At 45.6% G+C, this 21684-nt stretch overlaps 1 protein-coding gene across 2 annotated transcripts in view; it reads right to left on the bottom strand.

The window, feature by feature from the left end:
• Positions 1–17970, bottom strand: part of SYTL2 (synaptotagmin like 2) — a 76675-nt gene extending 58705 nt beyond the window's left edge. For both annotated transcript variants that reach the window (XM_044442417.1, XM_044442416.1), the window contains exon 1: positions 17857–17970. The gene's annotated coding sequence lies outside the window, so the exon portion shown is untranslated. The remainder of the gene's footprint in view (positions 1–17856) is intronic.
• Between the last annotated feature and the right edge of the window lie 3714 nt (positions 17971–21684).

Here is a 21684-nt window from a genome sequence, read left to right as displayed (position 1 = left end):
AGGAGTCTCCTCCAGCACCACAATTCAAAGGCCTCAATCCTTCAGCGTTCAGCCTTCCTTATGGTCCAACTTTCACAGCCATACATTGCAACTGGGAAAACCATAGCCTTGACTATACACACTTTTGTCGGCCGGGTGATGTCTCTGCTTTTTAGTATGCTGTCTAGATTTGCCATAGCTTTCCTCCCCAGGAGCAAGTGTCTTTTAATTTCTTGGCTGCAGTCCCCATCTGCAGTGATCTTGGCGCCCAGGAAAATAAAATCTGTCACTACCTCCATTTCTTCCCCATCCATTTGCCAGGAAGTGAGAGGACCACGCAGGTATAATACAACAAAAGACAACTTGGTCAGCCCAAGACAGGTTTTGTCTGATAAAACATTTGGACGTTCTAGACCCAACCATGACAGAACTTGTCCTGTGAAAGCAAAAATGATGAAACTGAAGTTTTCATTCTTCAGGCACATCGTGAGAAGGCAAGACTTACTGAAGAAGACATTCTTGCTAGGGAAACTTGAAGGCAGAAGAAAAGAAAGACCAAGTAGGAGAGGGATCCATAAAGGAAGTCACAGCCTTGGCCTTAAAGAGCTGAGCAGGGCTGTCCAGGACAGCCCTATTTGTAGGACTTCCATACACAGGGTGTCCCTAAGTCAGAGAGGATGCAACAGCATGTAACACCACCACCATGCAAGAAGGGCTGGCCCAAGACATCTTACTGCCAGGGGTGAACCAACTGGCACCTGTCCTTCTTTCAAAGACAGAAGCCAACTGGACTGGCAGCTCAGAATGGGGAAGCATCCTGCACTGCATCTCTGCCCTCCAACAACTCACCTCACCCGGCATCCTCCAGGCATCCACACTGGCTGGGAATTGCTCAGCGCTGCAGCGCAACACATCTGGAGAACATCAGGTTGGGCAAGGCTAGATGAGCCCAATTTTTTCCACCAGTTCACTCTTATAGAGAGCTGGTGTGGTGGTGAGAGTGTTGGACTGGGAACCCAGGAGATCCAGGTCCAAGTCCCCACTCAGCCATGAAGCTCACGGAGTGCCTTTGGGCCAGTCAGCCCAACTCTCAGCCTACCCAACTTCATAGGGGTGTTGTGAGGATAAAATGGAGCTATGGAAGCTGCTTTGGGTTCCTCACAAGAAGAAAAATAAAATAAAGTTACTAAAGGAACACACAGAGCATATTTGCCCATGTATTAGCCATTATATGCCATAGCAGAAGAATGCCAAGCTCCAGAATCCACCTGCCAAGGACCTCGGGCATTTGCAAAGTGCTTTGACTGGAGCTAGCAGAGTTGGGGTACTTCCAGGGGGTAAGGTTACAAGCACTCGAAGTCAATGACACTGGCAGTTACTCCAACTCAAAATCAAGGAATCACAGAAGAGCTGGAGGGGGCCTATTGGGCCATCAAGTCCAACCCTCTGCTCAACACAGGGCTCCAAGTTCAAGCATCCTCAAAAGGAGACGGCTGTCCAAACAACGACTGTCCCACACTGGGACACCCCCAATGTGCGACAGTCCACAACCTCCCTAGACCACTGGCCCCATGGCTGTGCCACTCTGAGAGTCAGGAAGTTTTTCCTGATTTCCAACCAGAACCTGGCTTCCCGTAACCTGAACCCATTATTCCATGTCCTGCACTTGAATGATCAAGCAGAGATCCTGGCCTTCCTTTCAGGTATTTGAAAAGTACCATCCCATCTCCCCTTCTCCAGGCTAAATATGCCCAGTTCTTACAATTGCTCTTCATCGGGATTAGTCTTGGACCCTAGATCATCCTTGTCACTCTCCTCTGAATGCCTCCACCTTAATGGATTTGCTCTGGGAAAAAAGCAAAAATCCTCACCTGGAAATAACCTTGACTCTACAAAAGCTGAACTTGAACATTTGAGAACATGAACTTGCAAAACAAAAGTTCCTTCAAAAAAGAAAAGAAAAGAAAAAAGATCCTCTGGGCCAAACTATTCTTGAAGTAGTCAAACCTGCTATTTTTCTTTACTTTCATGGGGCTCCAAGAGGGAAAGCTTTAAGCTTTCCAACACCAATATAGACAACTATCTTTTCCCAAGAATTCTACCCTCCAATCAAGTACCACTTCAAACCACTCCTAGATTGATTTTCTTACCTCGGAGATGCAGCAGAAGAACTTGCAGTCTGGCCCTCAGTTAGTTGACCAAGATTAAGCATTGATAAACCTGAGCAGCCAGTTCTAAGGTCTTCAAAGGAGATTCTGCAGAAGATGCCTAGCAAACTGTGTATGGAACAGTTCAGTTCTAAAGAAAATTAAACATTCTTGCCAGCCTTAAAGCTGGGCCCAGTGACCCAGAGCTGACTTCTGAATGTGCAAATATAGGTCTGCATTCTTCATTTCCCTCTTCTGCATCAGTTCCAGATGATACTAACAAAACGACTCCAAGAATAGCACTTTGCAAGACTTTCCTCCCACATCGTGTCGCTACCTGTAGCATTCCCAACAAACCTCCCTCTTCTCTGCACTACCCATTCATTTATTTCTTTTGCTCACACTAAGTTTTTTCCTGCTTGGAGAAAGATAAGCCCCAAAAAAGAAACTGCTTCCAGTGCACAGAAATCATAAAGACACACTCCAGACCAGCAGCTAACAAACCTACACTTCCAGGCATCTAGCAAAAACTGACCCTGTGTTTTTCATGCCTTTGAAATTGTATAACAGTGACTGCCAAGTTTTAGACATGGCATGGATTGCTATGACATTATCCCAAGCGTTTTACATATAGTTTCATGGTATTAAAATGCTGGCTGCTTTGACTTCCTTGTGGGTACAAGCCCTTCTAACAGCTTTCCCCAGCACAGTGCCTACCAAATGTGTGGGCTATAATCCCCAGTAGAGCTAACCACTGGTCATGCTGGCTGGGAATTAAGGGAGCTGCAGTACGTATTGGCGGTATGGGGGAAGGGTGTGTTGCATGTTTCCCTGCCGGCACAGTTTCAGCAGCTTCTGCAGGAAAAGGTTCGGAACAGGCCCTGGTCTTGAGAGACTCCCTCCAGGCATTCAGAAATTAAGTAGAAAATAGAATCATAAAATAATAAAGTTAGAAGGCACCAGAAGGCCATCGGGCCCAACTCCTGCTCTTGCAGGACACTAAGCTGCACCATCCCATTCAGAATCCAGTGTGGATTCTCTTTCCTTTTTGGTGCGATATGTAAGGCTTCTTGTGTAATGGGAATTGAGGAACTAAATTCTAGAAGCAGGCAGTGAAGAACAGCAAAATACAAGTTCAGGAACAGTTTGCCTCATCTCTTGAGAGGAAAAATCCTTCTTGTTCTCCCTAATAACAGAGATGCTTACGGGGAAGAAGAAGTCCAAGCTACTCAGAATACTCAGTGTCAAAGAGAGCTCAGCCAAAATACCACTCATGAAAAATCAGGGGTAGGAGGAGGAGATGCGAAGCCTGCCGAAACAAGCATTCCCTTTCTCAGGGGCTCTGCATGAGCACCTCTGTCCCCGTGATTTGCATGCCTCCCTGGCTGATCTATCGCAATGCAATTGCAGCCAGACGAGAATCGTCTAGACAGAGACATCCGTCACCTGGCTCAAGACAGTTTTCTGCCACAGGCAAGGGACAAGACGGTGCTCTCCACTCCATTCCACATACAGAAGCTGCCTGGACCAGCAGCTGAGCCTTTCCTAAACACTGACAACAGGTTAAATGACCTCCATCAACCCAAGACTAGCAGCCTGGTAGGCGGTGCAGAGTTGAACACACAACTCCGTCCACCAGAAACGGAGAATAGCCAGGGGCTGACACTGCCACTCACAGCATCTGCCGCCTGAAGCAGCTGCATCTCTTTGCCCAATGATAGGGCTGGCCAACCTGCATACTGCCAAAGTAGTACAAGAATCTGTTCCTTTCCTTCTGTGCTGACAGGCGGGACAAATGTCCCCCATTTTACAGCAGACACACACTCCAAAGAAAGAGGGGACCCAGGGCAGAAGCCACCAAGAGAGCTGGGAACCCAGAAGGTCCTTTCAGTGTAATCCTAGCATTCACTATTACAGGAAGAAACGCCACTCAATAACTTCCCATCTCATACTCCAGTTCTGACAGCCAATAGCGCTCATGTGGGTTTCAGAGGTGGCAACTGAAGCCTCTTGGAAGGGCCGTCACTTTTCCCTTAGACCCACAACTGAGCAAGGATGCCTCTCGTAGAAACAGCATGAAAAGACTGCCAAGTGTAGTACATTTCAGGAATGCAAGTCTCCAGTGTATCAAGCCCTGCAGCCAACACCCACTACCTAAGGTTGGAATGATGACCTGTGATTTCCCTGTGCTAATGAACATTCTGGCAAATTCTCCGCCTACCACGAAAGCAGCGAGTGCCAGTCAGTTAACACCCAACATGCAACACCCAACAATTTCACCGGGAAGAACCAGACTGATTTTGCATGCAAGAATTTCAGTCTCTGTGCGCTACACTGAGCACACGAACTATAACCGCCCCGGGCCAGTCTTTCCTCCCGCATGCTGACTCCTGCAGAGAGAACGATTTGCGGTTAGCCACCTTTCAGCCTGTTATTATGGCCAATGTCTCGCATAAGATGATTAAAAGTTCCACCTTTGCAGATGTCTCTAACACACTCAAAACACACCCCAGCCAGTGCGAAGTTAGAACTTGCAAGTCATGAAAGTATCATTATTATTAATTTCTATACCACCCAAAAGCCAAAGCTTCCTGGGCAGTATGCAATCTGTTCTCATGTTGCATTTTACCAAGAATGCAGCAGTTGCTGAACCCAAAGCTACAAAAACCTTTAAGCAGAGCTTCAATTTCTACAGCTCTTTTCAGTGCATACAAAATTTGTACAATTTACCTCTGTTTGCTCACTCTTCAATATGCCTATCCAGTCTGAAGGTGCATAAGGCATCCACTATCTTGATTTAGGTAGAAATTCATAATAAATTCAGAGTTTGAAAACCTGGGTGATCTAATGCTTGAAAAAAATTAATTTGTTTAGAATGCAAGTCTGTCTTTTTTCAAAATATTTCCCCCCCTGAAACTTGTAATTACGACCTGCAGGGCTTGACCCAAGTGGAAGAAGTTTCTTTTTGCAAGATCAGAATTAATCCGTTCATTTTAGGGCTGAGAAATCTTAGTCATTAGCACACATTTTAACAAGCTGCCACAGCTGTGCAAATGCATTAACATCATTATATGCTGCTGGTCCAATTTCTTCTCCCTCTTCTTCCATCTCAGTGGGCTGATGCTGGCTGTTTCCAGTTACTTGCTTTTATGAGTGCTTTGCCGGAATGGCCACTGGTGTTTAAGCAGCAGACCCAGGTCACTCTTCATTCCTATAGAACGCATCCCACTTTGCCCAGGTGTGGTTACCTGATGTGCTAGATTTTGATCTCTCTCAAACCTGTGCAGTGTCCCCTTTCTGCATATATTTAACTGTAATTTGAGTCTCACTTGTACTAATGGTAGTACAAGGAAGAGAAAAATACTGAGAAAAATACCCCAAGGCTTGTTTCTCCTAAATGCTTTCAGTATCCTCATTATTTACATGGCAACAGGATAACAGTTCTCATGATGTGTTAGTTCCCAATTACCTCTGTGATGTAGCACGATATAGGAATTATTATAAATAATTATATTTATAAAATTATTATTATCTCCATAAACATAGAATCATAGAAGAGTTGGAAGGGGCCATGAAGGCCATCGTGTCCAACCCCCTGCTGTTGCAGGACACCAAGTCACACCCTCCCACTCAGGTGGCTGTCCAGGTTCTTTTGGAATGTCTCCAGTGTGGGAGAGCCCCCCACCCCTTTAGGCAGAGCATGGAGCAAGCACGGGGCAAAGCAAACCTTTTCACCATGAGCTGGTTAACAGTCGTTCTGGCCTTCTCCTAATGTATTGCCTAACTAGAAGCCCCTTCTGCTAAGTCGAAGCCACTCTTTGATATAATCCATCGTTCCATTTGTGTTCCTCGAACAGGATCCCAGAGACTGTCCTGCAATGACTGCATTGAACAGGGGTTGCACCCGATGCCCTTCATGACCCCTTCCAACTCTACTATTCTATGATTCTATGAAAGTGCTTTGAAAGAACCAGACAGGTTTGCATTGTTGGTATTCCTTTATGGCAGTTAAGAACCTGGGGTTGAAAGAATCGTTTCTCTAAGGTCACCATGTACTTAACCTACACCAAAGGTAAGATTTGAACCAGGTAAGCTTCCGGGTCTGGAACTTACTCTCCTAGGGTGCAAAATTCTGAGGATGCCTGGGGCAAGCTGGCATGCACAATTCTGGGTTGCCATGCAAGACAAATAGAGCGAGAAAAACTTGGCATCTTGATGACACATCGGAAAACACTCGAGTGCTGATTACTGATCACTGCACGGCTGGCGTGAGTGATGCTTTCTGAGCTAATTGTCTGTGCAATGCCTTCTTCCGGCTGACCCGTAACACCAACTTCATACTCACTATCTGCCTCAGCATGAAAAGCCATCCGTCTTTAGCCAATCCCAGGCCTGCAGGTTTATGCACTGCCGGGTTTGGATGCAGCATTCCAAGGAAAGCCGCATCTTCAGTGCAGGCATCACTGCGCATGTGCAGTGAGGGTGGGGACCAATGCGCATGGGTGCAGGACCCCCCCATATCTCACAATAGGAAGAGTTCCAATGGTGACAGGAAAGAAGGTATCTTCCCAATTGCTCACAGCCAGTTGTTGCCCAGAAAACCGAACAGAACAGCAAGCCGTTTCTTATGCTCATGCGCCCAGCACCAGGCCAAAAGCACACAGAGGAGTGGGGACAAGGTGTTCGACCTCCTATCCAAGCACACCCACAGAAGTACAATATTTGGGTCTATTTTAATGGTTCACCCCATTTGTTTGATATTCACACAGGGAGATGCCTCTTGTGGACTCTGTTTAGCCCCAAATTATTGACACTGACTGGCAGAATCTTTCCAGGAAATAAATTTTTCCAGGCAGACATGGCAATGCCAGGGATAGATGCTGGGACTTTCCGTCTGCAAAGCACATGCATTTCACTGTGCAGCACAGTCCCTCCCTGGAGGCACTGATTGTCCAAATAAGCCATCCTTTGTTCTGAGTGCACTCTTCAAGCAGAATCCTAGAGCAGTAACATGCAGAGATGCGGCGGGCAACCTCCTGCAAGGACAGGGACTCTTCTGCTATGGCTGTGTTGGGAATAGGAATTTTTGGTGTTGTGAGCCTGAGAAAGGGTTAGCTCTTCTAGGGTCACACTACTAAATTTGTAGCAGAGATAAGATGTTACCAAGAGCTTCCTGGTTTGGAGTTTACTCTCTTAGGGCGCCACCCTTCCTGGTGGAGGGCATACTGGGAGTTGCAGGGTTTTTTCCTGTCTAAGCTTGTCCTTTACTGGTTTAATGCTTGACCTCGTAGACACGCACACATTCCAAGCCTCTCCTACAAAACACCGCAGCAACTGAAAGTTTCACCTCTAGATAAGCAGCGTGGAATTTCAGTCCTTCAGACGGTACTGTACATCAGAAAGAATGTCCGATGTTTCACAAGCAAATCAAGACATGACTCTTCAGATTAAAGCGATGATAGAAACATTTCTTTCACGTTCAAAGGAAACTTGATAGGAAAACCTGGGAGAAAAAGGGACTCCATTGACTTCATCTAACTGTTGGGTTTCTTGCTTTTCATTCTCTGAACTTTAGCTACGCCACACTCTAAAGCAGGTTGTTCACAGCACAAACAAGCAATGACTTGGAACTGGTATACAGACATGCTGGAATTAGAGGGGGGAGAGGGGGAGGAAGAGAGAGAAAGAGCATCCCAACCAGGCCAACACTCAGATGAATCAATTGTCTCATACCCAGAAGGATAAAATAATTCCTGACTCAACAGCTAGTTCATGCACTCTGAAGAATCTGTGGTATTGTTTTCAACATTTGTGCTTTTCCTTTGACAGGATCATGAGAAAGAGGCAAATAGCTTGAGTTTTATAAGGGTTGTGTAGCAGATTAAAAAATAAGATAGCTGTTCAATAAAAGTTACATTCCTGGATGAAAACGTATGACAGATACGCAGCGCCTCCTCTCCAAGGCACGCTTTCCCACTGGACCAAAAGTGCAAACCCTTCCCAGGGTTACATCCTTGCAAACTCACTAGTTAGTTGGTATGCAAAAGACAGAGAAAGTACAAAGATTTCTTTAGTTGTTCAACACTGGGGCCAAGGGATCACATACAGGTGAGATCTTCTGAAGTAGTGTGCAGGGTGCATATTTCCCTCCTTTGGAGAACAACCAAATATGGACCATTTTCAGTTCTTCTTTTGCCACTTCTTTTAAACACCCCCCAAAAAGGAGCCTTAAGAATTCATTCTCTATAATCCCTAAAGCAATCAAACAGCGAATCTCAAGGAACAAATCAAGATGCCAGCATATGGCAGAGGAGTGCCGTGATTCATATTAAGTTTATTAGCTCGTAAAAACGCACAGCCTTTCAAGATCTCTCCCTCAGGCTAGATCTTATTTTAAAAAGTAGGTTGGGGTGGGTAGAAGAAGTTGGTTTGACGCCGAAGTCATGAAGTCATAGTCAGATTCACCCACTCCAGCCAGTAGCAGTCCCAGGTATGACCTGAAACCATCACAGCACCTGGAAGAACCTAACCTGAACGTCCAAGAAGCCTCCTCCCTCATTCCATCTTGAAGACTCTAACCGTGCAGACTCCATGGCGTCGCCAGCAAGTCCACCTGTTTTCCGGTCCTAGTCCCCTTCCCGCAACCTGCCTTTTATAGCAACTTGCCTGGAAAAGAGTTCCAAAGATCTCAAAAGTATGGGCAACTTTTGGTGACTCTGGAATTGTTTAGAATTTTTCTTGCGGTTGAATTTGATGCTATTTGCTACCCAAATTTGTCGAGCCTCCATAAATGGATTTTCCTTTGGACCGTATCCATAGCCAGATGCCTTACTCATGAGTAAGCAATCCACAGCACCGGGCTTCTACTTCAGACGCTTATATCTTGACCTGTGTTGGCCCACTTGTATTGGCTGCCTGTGAGCTTCCGGTCCCAATTCAAGGTGCTGGTTTAACCCATAAAGCTCCACATGGCTTGGGACCAGCATACCTGTTCGAGCACCTTGTCCAGCCGCAATCCACCGTGCGCTACACTCAGCCTCTCAGGCCTTCCTTCGACTGCCAACTCCAAGGAAAGCATGGACAGAAGCAGCAAGGAGAGGGTTTTCTCTGCGGTGGACCCCCCACCCCACCCCACCCCACCCCACCCCCATCTCGGGAACAACCTCCTTGCTGCAGTATGGCTGGTGCCACAATTCTCATCTTTTCAACACCAGGTTATCACAGCCCTCCTTTCCAAGGCCTTTAAGGATTTCTTGACCACCCAGGGGCTTGAGGGGCTGCTTTGCAGAGTCGTTTTTTGCTGTTGTCTGTTTCAGCTGTTTTTATGATAGCTATTTATTTTATTTTATTTCGTAAGCTTCTATGCCACCCCATGTGCCGAAGCCTCGGGGCGGCTCACGATATATTTTAATCGTATTTTTATTGTCTGTTTTTATTGACCACTGTAAACCACCCCAAGAGCTCTAGCTGTGGGTGGTGTAGAGATGAAATAAGCAACAACAACCACAACTCTTTGCATACTGGCCATGATACTTTCCCTGTGCTTTCGTGATGGGCTTGCACATTCTGCTTTTGGAAGATCCATCCTTGAACTGTTTGGGCTTCTTTTCGTCTCTTTTTCTTTACCCCAGCTATTTTAGTTTCCAGGAATGCTGCCAGGGTTAGGGTCAATTCTTTCAGGGCAAAAATGACTATTACTTCTTTGTTTTTACATGCAGCGCTTGACCCTTCCCGGCCAGGAATGTGAGCAACAGGAAGTGCTGGCAGCAACATCTCTTTTTCATTTTTACTGGAGAGTACATGCTGGAGCTAGATGCAAATCTCTGAAGCCCATGCTAGAATCACAATTTGGACTGGGGAATCTGTACCCTACTCTAGTGAAAAAAGTGAGGCAGGGAGATACAGCTGCTAAATACAGCTTAATGTATGTTTTGGCCATGAAATGCCTTTTAACTTTGCGCTTGGATGATCTACACCACAAATTGCTGGGAACTGAAAAGGAAGTTCCATTACCTTCCCGCAGACAATGATTGGGTTCAGACAACATAAAAACTGAGACTCACTGGCTGAGTAAAGTTTGCTGCCAAACTGTGAATTGTAATTATATGCGGGTTGGATTGCCTAAACTCAGTGATCATACGATCTGCACCACAAACAACCCAGGAAGAGAACACACGCTTTTCTGCTGGGTTATGAACTGTGCGTTGTTCACCATGGTGGTTATCTCAGCCAAGATCAGAGAACATGAGACCCTGCCTTTCAACAACCACCCACATTCAACCCATACCCAGTTCTTAAGCGTGCGTTATCATCTTGTCCAAAACCAGTCAATGTGAGGCAGCCTCACTTACACATCCTCAGAATGTACTTCCCGTACCTACCTGCTGAGACACACACCTGTACTCTGCAGCACATTTTGATCATTCTAGCCCAGTATGTTTCCCCTGTGCAAAACACACCTGCCTCTACACCTGCAGATGTTGGGAGTGAGAGAGAAAGCTGCTCTGGGCACTCATTCCTAAGGACTGCAAGCTGGGCTTCAGAAGAATCAAAATCCAAATCAGAATGTGAAGCAGAACTGGAAGGAGTCCAGGAATGTGGGCCAAGTCCAGACTCTGAGATGAGAAAAATAGAGGTACTTGTCTCAAGGCCAGGCTCCCCAGGCGGGCAGGCAGCCTCCGGGAAGAACCAAGATGCTCAGCTGGCGGGAGGGGACCTGGAGCAGGGGAGTTTCTCAGACTCAGGTGAGGTAAGCATGGCTCTCGACCCCATGATGCGTTCCAGCAGAGGAGGGTGGCCCAATTAGAGGACTGGTGTAAGCAGAGGAGACGTGCCTGCTTTCAGATGGCCACTCCCAAAGGGATGGGGCCCAGGCATGCTCCTAAGGAGAGTTCCTGGAGAGGAATACTAGATTGGGTTCAACAAACTACTCTCTGCATGCTCAGAGATTCATTCTGGGTGTTTTGTGCTTTTCGGCCAATAAACCAGGAGCAACCATTGAATAGCTGTTTATAATTCACACTAATAGGTTTTAGCCAGGTCATGAAAACAGTATTATTTCACTAGGTCTTTGGCTTTACTTTTGTTTTAGCCTGCTTTAAATGATGCTTTGTTTCTTGGACTTTATGTAACTTTGCATAACCCTGAGAACAGGGGTGGGTAAAAAAATGATTAATAAACATGCTCAATAAAGAAATGAACAGAAGCTTGAAATGGCCTCAATTATGCTTGGGCTGCCTGATGTACAGCACAGATTAAAAACATGAAACTGGCATTTATTAGCTTGGCAATGACACCCATCTATGGTATTTGCGACTCATTTTTCTTTTCCAAGAGAAAAAGACCCCGCAAAGCAGCCAAGTGAATGAAGACACAACACAAACAGGGCGATGGAAGGGCTTTTTCATCTCCCCCATTCCAGTGACTGCCAGAGGTTTCCTGAAAACAAGGCCGAATGAGCCAAAGGTGGCTGGAGCAAAAGGTGGGATGGAACAGTCTCCAGGTCCAAACTCTACAGTAAACGGCACCTTCAGGACCAAACAGCAGCCAGGTAGCAGGCAATTTTCAGAAGAAGACTGCTATTTCTTCTGAAACGGCAGTTGGATCATACTCCAAGACCACATACTCCAAGAAGAATATTCAAGAATGGGGAACCATATCTACCTTTTCAACAAGATGGACATGGCCAAGTTAAACCGGCTTGTTTATACAGATGACTTGCATAGTTTAGTCCTCACTTTCTCCCCCTTTGCTGGAGAGAGCTCATTATTCAGCTGCAGAACTTGTGGAGCGCCACACCTTTCCACAACCTTTCTCTAGGCCTGCATCCACACTTTCCTTTTCCAGAAGAAGAAAATCAAGATGCAGAAGTGATTTCGATCCATCCTACTCATGCGATTTCCCTGTTTGCGTGGTAGCCCAGGTGCACCAGGGTTCCATAATGCTTGATACACTGAAGAGGTAAATGCCCAGAAAGGAGGCAGGGTGCCCATAATATGCAGCAAATTCAGTTCAGAAGGCTGGTGCTACCCAACTAAAGTTTAGAGGCATGTGACCCAAGGGTGTTCCATCCAGCCAGAAAAATGGAAGCAGCTCCAAGCTGAGATGAAGGCAGAAATTTACACTCTTTTCCCCAGATGCAATTTTAACAACCTGTCCACCAGATCAGATTACCAGCAAAACAAAGCATATCAACTATAAAGAGATGGGTGGAAGTCACTCCATGCAGGCCAGGCTTATCACCCACACCTCTCTGCTTCTCATCTCTTTGGGAGTACAAGTGTGTACATGCACCAGCCCAGGTTGTACTGGATTGCCCCAAGCTGAAGCTGGATTGCCCCAACTTTGTCCCATTATGTTCCTGTCCTGCTCTATAAAAAGAACACTATATTTAAAAAGTCAACAAGTAAACCTGCATTAGAAAAAAAAATGCAGTGAAAATTGGAGTGCGGTCAATAGCTTTGTCTGTTTCTGCTGACAAAGAAGGCAGGGAAGTAGAACTGGAAAAGGAGAAGGCAAGAATACATACAGTTGCTGGGGCCCAATTCCTGAGCTGTGGACTGAAAAGCTTCAAAGCATATATGGAAAGTGGCAAAAATAAATGCACACATTTAACATCAAGGAAGGATAGATTTATGCAAGATTATGCAACTGCTTCTTTGTCACAGAAGAGCTTATATTCTTTTCGGCGCTGCTTCAACACCTTTTTATTCAATGGTTATTTTAAAAATTAGTATCTTAATGTTTTAACAGTCGCTTTCAGTTTAATCTATTTTACTGGTTATATGTTATTTATTATACTGGATTGTTTTATTGTATTTTGATTTTAATGATTGTACGCTGTTCTGAGATGCTATGCATAAGGGACTGCATATAAAAGCTTTATTTTATTTATTTATTTATTTATTTATTAAAACATTTTTATGCCGCCCCATTCGCCGAAGCCTCAGGGCGGCTTACAACAGTAAGTTAAAATAATTATAGTATAAATCAAAAACATAAACATTAAATTAAAAATACAAAAATACAGTATTAAATAAAGAAATAAACTCCCAGGATTCCCATCCAGCAGGACCATTGTCTGGGAATTCTGGGTGTTGCAGGCCAAATGCCTCTGGAAAAACGTTGGGGAAGATGGCTCCAAAAGGAACCAGGGAAAGCAGGGAACACCAGTCACTTTCTTCTGGAGTAGCGGGAAAATTGGGGAAATGGTGTCAAAATGGTGGTAGAGACTGAGAAATGTCAGTTCAACATTTAAAACTGAGAGGCTTATATTACTACGTGGGAGATACTGACCCACACTTTTCTGAGCAATTTTTGAGGCTTTCCCCCTCTTTACCAGGACTTCTTAGCTGATAACTCAGCAATTGGTCTCTGATCACTGCACAATAATTAGCCTCTGTGCAGCCTCACCTAGCTACCTACTTTCTCTCTTCCTGTGACAGCTGAAACAGCCACGAAAATTAACCAGGCAGGATTGCAAATACCAGACAAGCTTGGAAAAGACCCACAAAATAATTTTTAAAAATTACAAACACCTTCGCACAATTTCACGGCTGCTCTTTCATTGAAGAAGGGCAGCAAACCACTTGCCTCGAAGCGTCACGTGGGCCTCAGGGAAGGGGCTGCCCCTGGTGGCAAAAGCACAGGACTGCCAAAAGTGGCAAGGCTTCTCTCTCCTCTGGCTGTGATAGCCAATTGGCTACGCTGGCTAGTGCTCCCAGCGCATGATGAAATCGCTCCCCTGGGTTCGGATGGCATGATATCCCAGCGTGGGTTGAAAGGGGGGCTTATCAAGGTGGCCACCCCGCAGAAAATGAGCCGCCCTGCAGGAAGCAGTTTAAATTCAGATGACATGACAGCCCACGGTGGATCTCCATCTACATGCAATGTACTTACACAGACCTTGGGTTCACACGACACAAGGGCCCATCCTGGGTAACTCACCACCATGGGTTATCGCATCATGCAAACAGAGTCCTTGGCCAGGAGTTAAGTTCTATGGACGGTAAAGTCCTATGTATGTACCCAATATAGTTAAGGGGAAATCCTATGCATGTTTCAACAGAGAAGTATCTTGCAACTCCCAACATTCTCCGGCTGACATGTAGGACTTTTTTATTTCTAAATATGCACAGGATAACACCCTAACCGATGCTCTGCCAGGAAACCCAAAGAAAAGAAAAGAGAAGAGAAGAGAAGAGAAGAGAAGAGAAGAGAAGAGAAGAGAAAGCAAAGCCCCTATTAATATGTTCAAGTACAGGCATTCCTGTGAGGGGAGGAGATGGTCTTACTCACCTTCCAGACATTACCCTTTCACTGTCAAAGAACCACATGGGAGAACGCACGCAATCAGTACGACAAAATGCTGCTATTTTACAGTGCCAGGAAAGTTCACGATCTAGCCAAAGAAGAGGTTCCTGGCCACATTTAATGGGATAAGCACATCTGATCTGACCCAAAGAAAGCTTTCGTTTTCCTTTTAAGTTTTTTGAGACTCTGAAAAGCTGCCACAAACACAAAACAATGACATTCATTTTGCAGGAAGCCAATCAAGAGCTTGCTGGTTTCCTTTCTGGGGTCACTGTGCTAGGATAAGAGCCAGAGGGTGGGTTTCTCATGCAGCTCACACAACGCACAAGTGCCTTCCCTTTTCTTTGTTCTCAGACCAAACCCTGCAACCTTCTGACAAGAGCAATGTGGAGTTTTCAATTCAAGGTACTGGTTCACTGCAAATATCACTCGAGTCCTCCTTTTATACCTTTGCTGAAGTCTGACGCATCCTTCACTGAAAGCTAAGTTCCACAGATCCATAATCCTATGCACAGTTCAACAGAAAAGAAAAATCCTACAAGTCCCAACATTCTCTAGCCAACATGTTGTAGGACTTTTCTCTTTCTGAGCATGTACAGGATCACACCCTAAATAATAAACTGCTGAGCAGCTTGAAGGTTACAGAAAAGTCCTGCGGATACTTTCAGTGCTGCATTTGGATAACCTTCCTTGCACTGCAGTTCCCACCTGAGACATGAACCCGACCAGGTGGGGACAGGTGGGAAGACGGGGGGACTACGTATTTTATTCGAGGACTGGGTTTGCTTGGGGTGTGCCACCTGTCTCATCTTCTTTTTTTCTTTGCCTAAAGAAGACCTCCGAGACCAAATGGCTGGGTTTGTCTGGTCATGCTCCGTGGCTTATCTGATTACCCTCACAGCACGCAACTTTCCAAGTCATCAGAAGTTTTGAATGCATGGCACGGGCAGCGTCAAAACCATCTCAGAATCCCGCAGCACGACAAGGGTTGACTTGCACACCTTACGAGATCCAGGCAATGTGGGAAGCGGCATGCGGTCAGGGCAAGTAGGTAAATTTCTTGCAGCTATTTCCGTTCTATACCACTCCACAGCCAAAGCTCTCTGGATGCTTTACAGAGCCCATAAAAACAGATGAAAAAAGCACAATAAAAATCAGAAAAGCAGGTAACATATTAAAAAGTTTAACAGCTAAAAACAGATAATAAAAGATAAAAAGCCTAACCCTAATTAAAAAAACACAAAATGAGAGAATGAAAGAGACAGAGAGAGACTATGAAACATGGAGTGATCCCCCTCAAGCTACTGGGTGACCAAGCAAGTTTTTAAAACCTCAGGAAAAAAGGGCCACCTTAACCTGGTGCCAAAACAATTGCAGGTTCAGCATCATCCGGGCTGCAGGGGGAGGTTATTCCATAGATGAGGGCCACCACCAAGAAAGTCCTCCCCTCTTTTTTGCCACCCTCTGCTCCTCCCTTGGAACTGGAGATCAGAAGAAGGCCCCAGAGGCTAAGTGGTTGGAAGAGGTGCTCCAACAGGTATGTATGTACGTATGTATTTAAAATATTTATATGCCGTCCTGTCGTGAAAGCCTCAGGACGGCTTACATAAATGAAATACAACAAAATAAAATATAACATGAATAAATCATTAGGTACTGTAGTCCTAAACTATGTAGCACTTTAAGGGTTAAAACCAGAACCTTGAATTGAGACTAGTGTCGTACAGGTAGCCAATTCAAGCGGGCCAGAGCTGGTCTTCCAAACTGTGGGTCCCAGTTATTGATCTGGCTGCCATATTCTGCACCAGGTGCAACTTCTGAATGGTCTTCAAGGGCAGCCCCACATAGAGTGCATTGCAGTAATCCAGTTCAGAGATTATCAAAGCATAGGCTCCTGAAGGTAGGGGTACAGCCGGGCCACCAGCCCAAGCTGGTAGAAGGTATAACTATGTAATTACATAACGTGTAATTACATAATGTGTAATTCATAACGTGTAATTCATATATATCCATATATGCCCTCCCGCCCCTTGAGATTGGTGGCAGAGGTCCTTCTCTGGGAACCCTCCATGAAGGATATTAGGAGAGTGAGTACTCGGAGGAGGGCTTTCTCCGCGGTGGCGCCCCACCTATGGAATGCGCTCCCCAGAGAGGTCCACCTGGCACCGTCGTTATTTGTTTTTTGGCGCCAGGCCAAGACCTTTTTATTTAAACACTATTTTAATTGCTAAGGTTTATTTATTGATTTTAAACTGACCAAGCTGTTTTCAATATTTTATGTATTTTATTTATTCTATGTATTTTTTTTTTGTATTTATAGGCAGGATTTTAATGACTGTAAGCCGCCCTGAGGCTTATGCGAAGGGGGCAGCATATAAGCTGTCTAAATAAATAAATAAAAATAAGTGTGACCATCCTGGGCAGGAAAAAGAAGCCACTGTGGTTTCTTTTCTGATTCATCATCCAGACCCAGCCAATATCTATTTTGTAAAATTAAGGAAACATGATTTCCTGCATCCATTTCTTTGATTTTTTTTAATCCATGGTTTGCAAAAGCAGGGGAGAAAATCACATTCGAGTTCAGCATTATCTCCCCAATGTATCCTAGCGCACATCAACAGCCTTCTGAAACCCAAATGCATTATCATTATCATTATCATATTGCATTATATCCCACTTTTTCTCTCTCATGAGGAACCCAAGGCATACTGTATCCTCACCACAACCCTGTGAGGTAGGCTGGGCATCTGTGACTGGCCCAGAGTGAGCATTCCCAATGTATTCCCAGAAGGAAAGCCAATCTAGGATCTCGCTGGCAACAGCTCCGCAGAAATGCAGCATGCACGGCCTCCTTTTAAACATGCCTCTGCGCCTCTCAGGAGAGTCCTCCTCCTCCGTGTGTCCCGGGGGGAACCCGCAAGTTATCACTTGCGCCAAGGCCAGAGCTGGCAACAGGCAGGCACCCTTCCTAGCCTTCCGCATCCAGGGCGCCTCCCGGTTCCCACGGGACTACAATTCCTATAAAGCTGGGTTGACTAGTGAATGATGGGGCTTGTAGTCCGGCGCACCTGTAGGGAACCAGGCTGTGGTCCAACGCTTGCTGCTTGGGGGATTACGGAAATTGTAGTCCAAACCATGCGAGGGCACCAGTTGCAGTCCAACAACTTCTGGCTGCGGATCGTGAGAGTTGTAGTCCAACACAATTCCCCCGGTCAGGCCTTAAGGGGTAAGGCTGGGGAGCACGGATCTCACCGCTTTCCACAAGCTGGAGCTGCACACGTTCCCTCCCGGGAGCCCCCACACACCCGCACGTTCCCTCCCGGGAGCCCCCACACACCCGGCGCTGCTTCAGTCCCAAAGGGGGCCCGCGCCCCCCGCCTCCCTCCCTCCCTCCCTCCCTCCCTCTCTGGCCACCCACCTGCGCGCTCTCCGGACCAGCAGCGCGGCGCCCGCTCGGCTCTCCGCCTTCCTCCTTCCTGCTCTCGCCCCGCGGCTCGCCCCGCGGAGGGGGAGTGCAGGCGCCCGCCCGCTCGCCCGCCTTCCAGCAGCCCCGCCAGCCGCCCGCGCCGCGCGCCTCCGGTGCTCCGATGCCGCGCTCACAAGAGGCTCGGCGCGGCGCCCCGCGCGCACTGCGAGCGCCCGAGGCGGAGCCGCGGCAAGTGCGCTGCGCCAATGGGAGGGCGCCGGCGGCGGCGCGGCGGGGGGAGGTTCGCCGCCGCGTCTCTGCGCGCTCCCCGGCCCGCGACTCTCCTCCGCAAGAGAGCGAGCCGCGCGGGGCGGGTCCCCCCGGCAAACCCGCTCGCCGGGCGCGGGCGCAGCAGCCCCCCTTGCCCCGCAGCTGGTGGGCGCTGGGCCACTGCGTCGCCCGCCTGAAATCACCCCGTTTCGGGCCCTGCTTCATAGCGGAGGAGGGCCAGTGCACGCTTAAAAAACACATGAAGCCAATACAATTCTCTAAAGAACAGCACGTTCCAATAATTCCCATCAAAGGATTGCCAAGAAAAATCAAAACAAAAGAAGCAAATCCTTTCTCCACCTCACACTTCATTCACTGCGATTTCCCGCTTTATTTTTCTTTTCTCATCCAGATAACCGGAAACATGCCCTGGTTACTGTATATACGGAGTTTTCACTGAGCTGTCATGCGTGGGCAAGGGACTGTCCCCTTGGGGTTTTTATACTTCATCTTGTGTCCCCTCTGCCCTTTGGTTTCTCAGCAGCTTCACTTTGCTTCGTTTTCTATTAAGCCACCTTGTAGAGGGCAGCATATAATTGGAAGTATAAACAAATACATAAATAAATAAAGCGTCCATCCCTGTAGACAGCAGGGGCTTTGCTAGCTGCTTAAACAAGTCTTAAGATTAAGCTATGATAGCATTTTATATCTGGTTTAAGTTTGGTGTTAAATTTTGCAGGGTGACCTTTCTAGGAAATTGTCCTTGTTTGTATTTTATGCATTGTAAGCCATCCAGAGAGCTTTGGCGATTGGACAGAATAGATATTAAATTTAACAATCCCCAGTGCTGAGTTTGGTAGCAGAGGGAGTGGTGTCTTCAGTACTTTTCTACACAAAGCTTTTAGCCCATCTCTTTCTCAAGACTTCTCCTTCCATTCTTTGTGGGTGTCAAGAGTTGGCGGTGTACAATCTAAAGAACATTTATTGTTTATACAAAGGAATAAATGCATGAATCAAGACATATTTGATAAAACAACAAATAAGGAGTCTGTACAGGAACGCTTTTATAATATGTTAGTCAAATACACCATTTGAAGTGAGGAGAAATCACATGGGTAGTTTGCTAGAGGTACTTGAGAGTAAAAACAAAAGGATTGAATAGATTAAGACAAATGACCCAAAAGGAAGATGTTTCAAGATAGCCTTATATTAGCATATCTAAGGTGTAGGTGGGAAGTAAGACTTGGTTTCCTAATTAGAACACCTAATTAGAAAACTAATTAGAAAACCAAGGCCCCTACCTTAAGTCTAAAGCTGTTCTTACAGTGTCAAGCTTTAGGCACCCATATTATTCTGCTCATTTGCCCTGACATGGTATTAACATTTTCCTCTTCATGTGTGTTTGCCCCCCCCCCGGGGGGTTCTGCTTTTCTATATGTGCCATGGCGCAACCACAGGGTGATGCTGCCGTACAGCAGAACTGCAAAAATATTCGAGTTTTTCACAGTCTCTATTAATGCCACACATTCCTCAGTCTAAAAAAGTGTCAGAAATTGTCGCCAATTGTTGCGATCCTTGGAGAATGGCAACTTCATGCAAAGTTCATACAAAGGACCATGAGTGTCAGGACTGCACAATACCCAGCCTTGTGTGGAAAAGCTTTAATTTATCCTACACAAACAAACAGAATTAAAGTGGCTTACAGCACTAATAAGACACAATAAACAGTTAAACAATATGCATGTATCAGATAAGGTGGCCTTAGACACACACACATATGCACACACTTCCCAGATGTGGAACAAGCAGAAATCCGTGAAATACCACATTCCCCACCATAGTGGTGGTGTTGATTTCTGTATTTGTTTCCTTTGGCTTTTCCCCAGTATGTTTTATAGTCTGCATTGAAACTGCAACTGTGTTGGAGATGTTGCCATTGTCTGTTGATATTTTGGAACATTTGCTGGTTGTGCTATTGCTTTCAGTTTTCATATGCATTTCATTAGATGCAGCCTTCAGGGTGTTGTAGACCTTCTTCTGTCTAAATATATGTAGGATTGCACCCTTACTGATCAATGCAGCTCAGATTCTGGAAATCTTCTCCAAACCTGGGGCTGATTCAAGTGTGTGGAAAGGAAGAGAGCACCTGCCTCCATCCAGCTTTCCATCCCATCTGTAATTTGGCTTTCTCTCTGCTTGTCTCTGCTGTGAAGAATTTGTGTCTATGGGGAAGGCAGAGGTTAGTATCTGGCCAGGGCGACTTATTTTATATTGTTATTTTTTGTATTTTAGCTTAATGTTTGTATTTTACAAACATTTTAACTTAATATTATGTTAAGTTAATGTTTTAACTTAATGCTTGTATTTTAACTTAATGTTGTGAGCCGCCCCGAGGCTTCGGCGAATGGGGCGGCATAGAAATGTTTTAATAAATAAATAAATAAATAAATAAATAAATAGTAAATTGGGTCTCTCTAGAATTGCACAGGAATCAAATGTCAGCATTGTGGCATGCTGCTGTTAAGAGCATTTGGAGTTGTGAAATGGTGGAGAGAGAGGAACTTGGGAACTTATTCATATCTTGGACTAGAAAAAAAGGCATGGCTTCCTTCCTGAACCCAGACACTTCACATTTTACATATTAGACACTGGAAATTGAAATTTCAGAGAAGTTGGTCCAATCAAGCCTAAACTTGAGATGTTTATCACATTCAGATCCTTGTGCTAAAGCGGAAACTTGATTATAATAAATGCATTTGAGAGCCAGCATAAATTGGAATAAGGAAGTTCAACAGATTTTTGTTTGTTTTACAAGAAGCTAACTGCATTTTCTTCTCCAGCTTGAAATTGCTGTGGCCATGGGAAGGTGGAATGCAGTCATACCAGTGTTCTGGGCAGAAAGGCAAAGCTCTGCTAGTAGGAAGAGTTGTGTGTGTGAATTTATAACCCATTGAGAATATTTTCAAGGAAGAGTCGAGAATTGTTTGGGTGGCAATGAGGAAAAGTGCTTTCCCACAATTGCTAGGAAATGTTTTAAATCCTCCCACTGCACAGAATGAAGTGGTACCAAGGTGGAAGTCTCAACATGGCTTCTCTATTTGCTCACACTTGGAAAGTTTGCAGGGCTAACATTTCCGCCTGGAGCTAGCAAATTTCAAACAAGAGTGAACTGCTGCTTGTCCCAGTGTTTGCCCATCTCAAGTTTCTAGTTCTCATTTTTTTTTCTGGGCTGTATGGTATGCCTGATTTATCATTCCTGTGCAAATAAATGTTTTCATTGTGCATTTTGAGCTTGCAAGTTCTGAGTCATCTGTTTGCAGGCCAAGCCTAGCATGTGTCACCTGATCAACAGCTTGCAAACTAGCCATTTACTTGTGTTCTGGGTTTTTCCAATGGTAATGTGATAATTTGACTTGTTCAAATTTGATTTCTCTGTTGAGAAAAGCTGAGTATTGCAGATGAATATGGGAAATGTTCTAGGATGAGACAGGCAGAAAACAGATCTCCAGAATGTTGGACTTCATTTCCCAGAAGTCCCAGCCAGGTGGTAGACAATGGCCAGGAATTCTG

Source organism: Varanus komodoensis, unplaced genomic scaffold (assembly GCF_004798865.1).
Source record: "Varanus komodoensis strain SLA01 unplaced genomic scaffold, ASM479886v1 scaffold4, whole genome shotgun sequence".
In the NCBI taxonomy this organism is placed as follows: Eukaryota; Metazoa; Chordata; class Lepidosauria; order Squamata; family Varanidae; genus Varanus; species Varanus komodoensis.
Note: the sequence above shows the minus strand (reverse complement) of the source record. Positions and strands in the feature narration are given on the sequence as shown.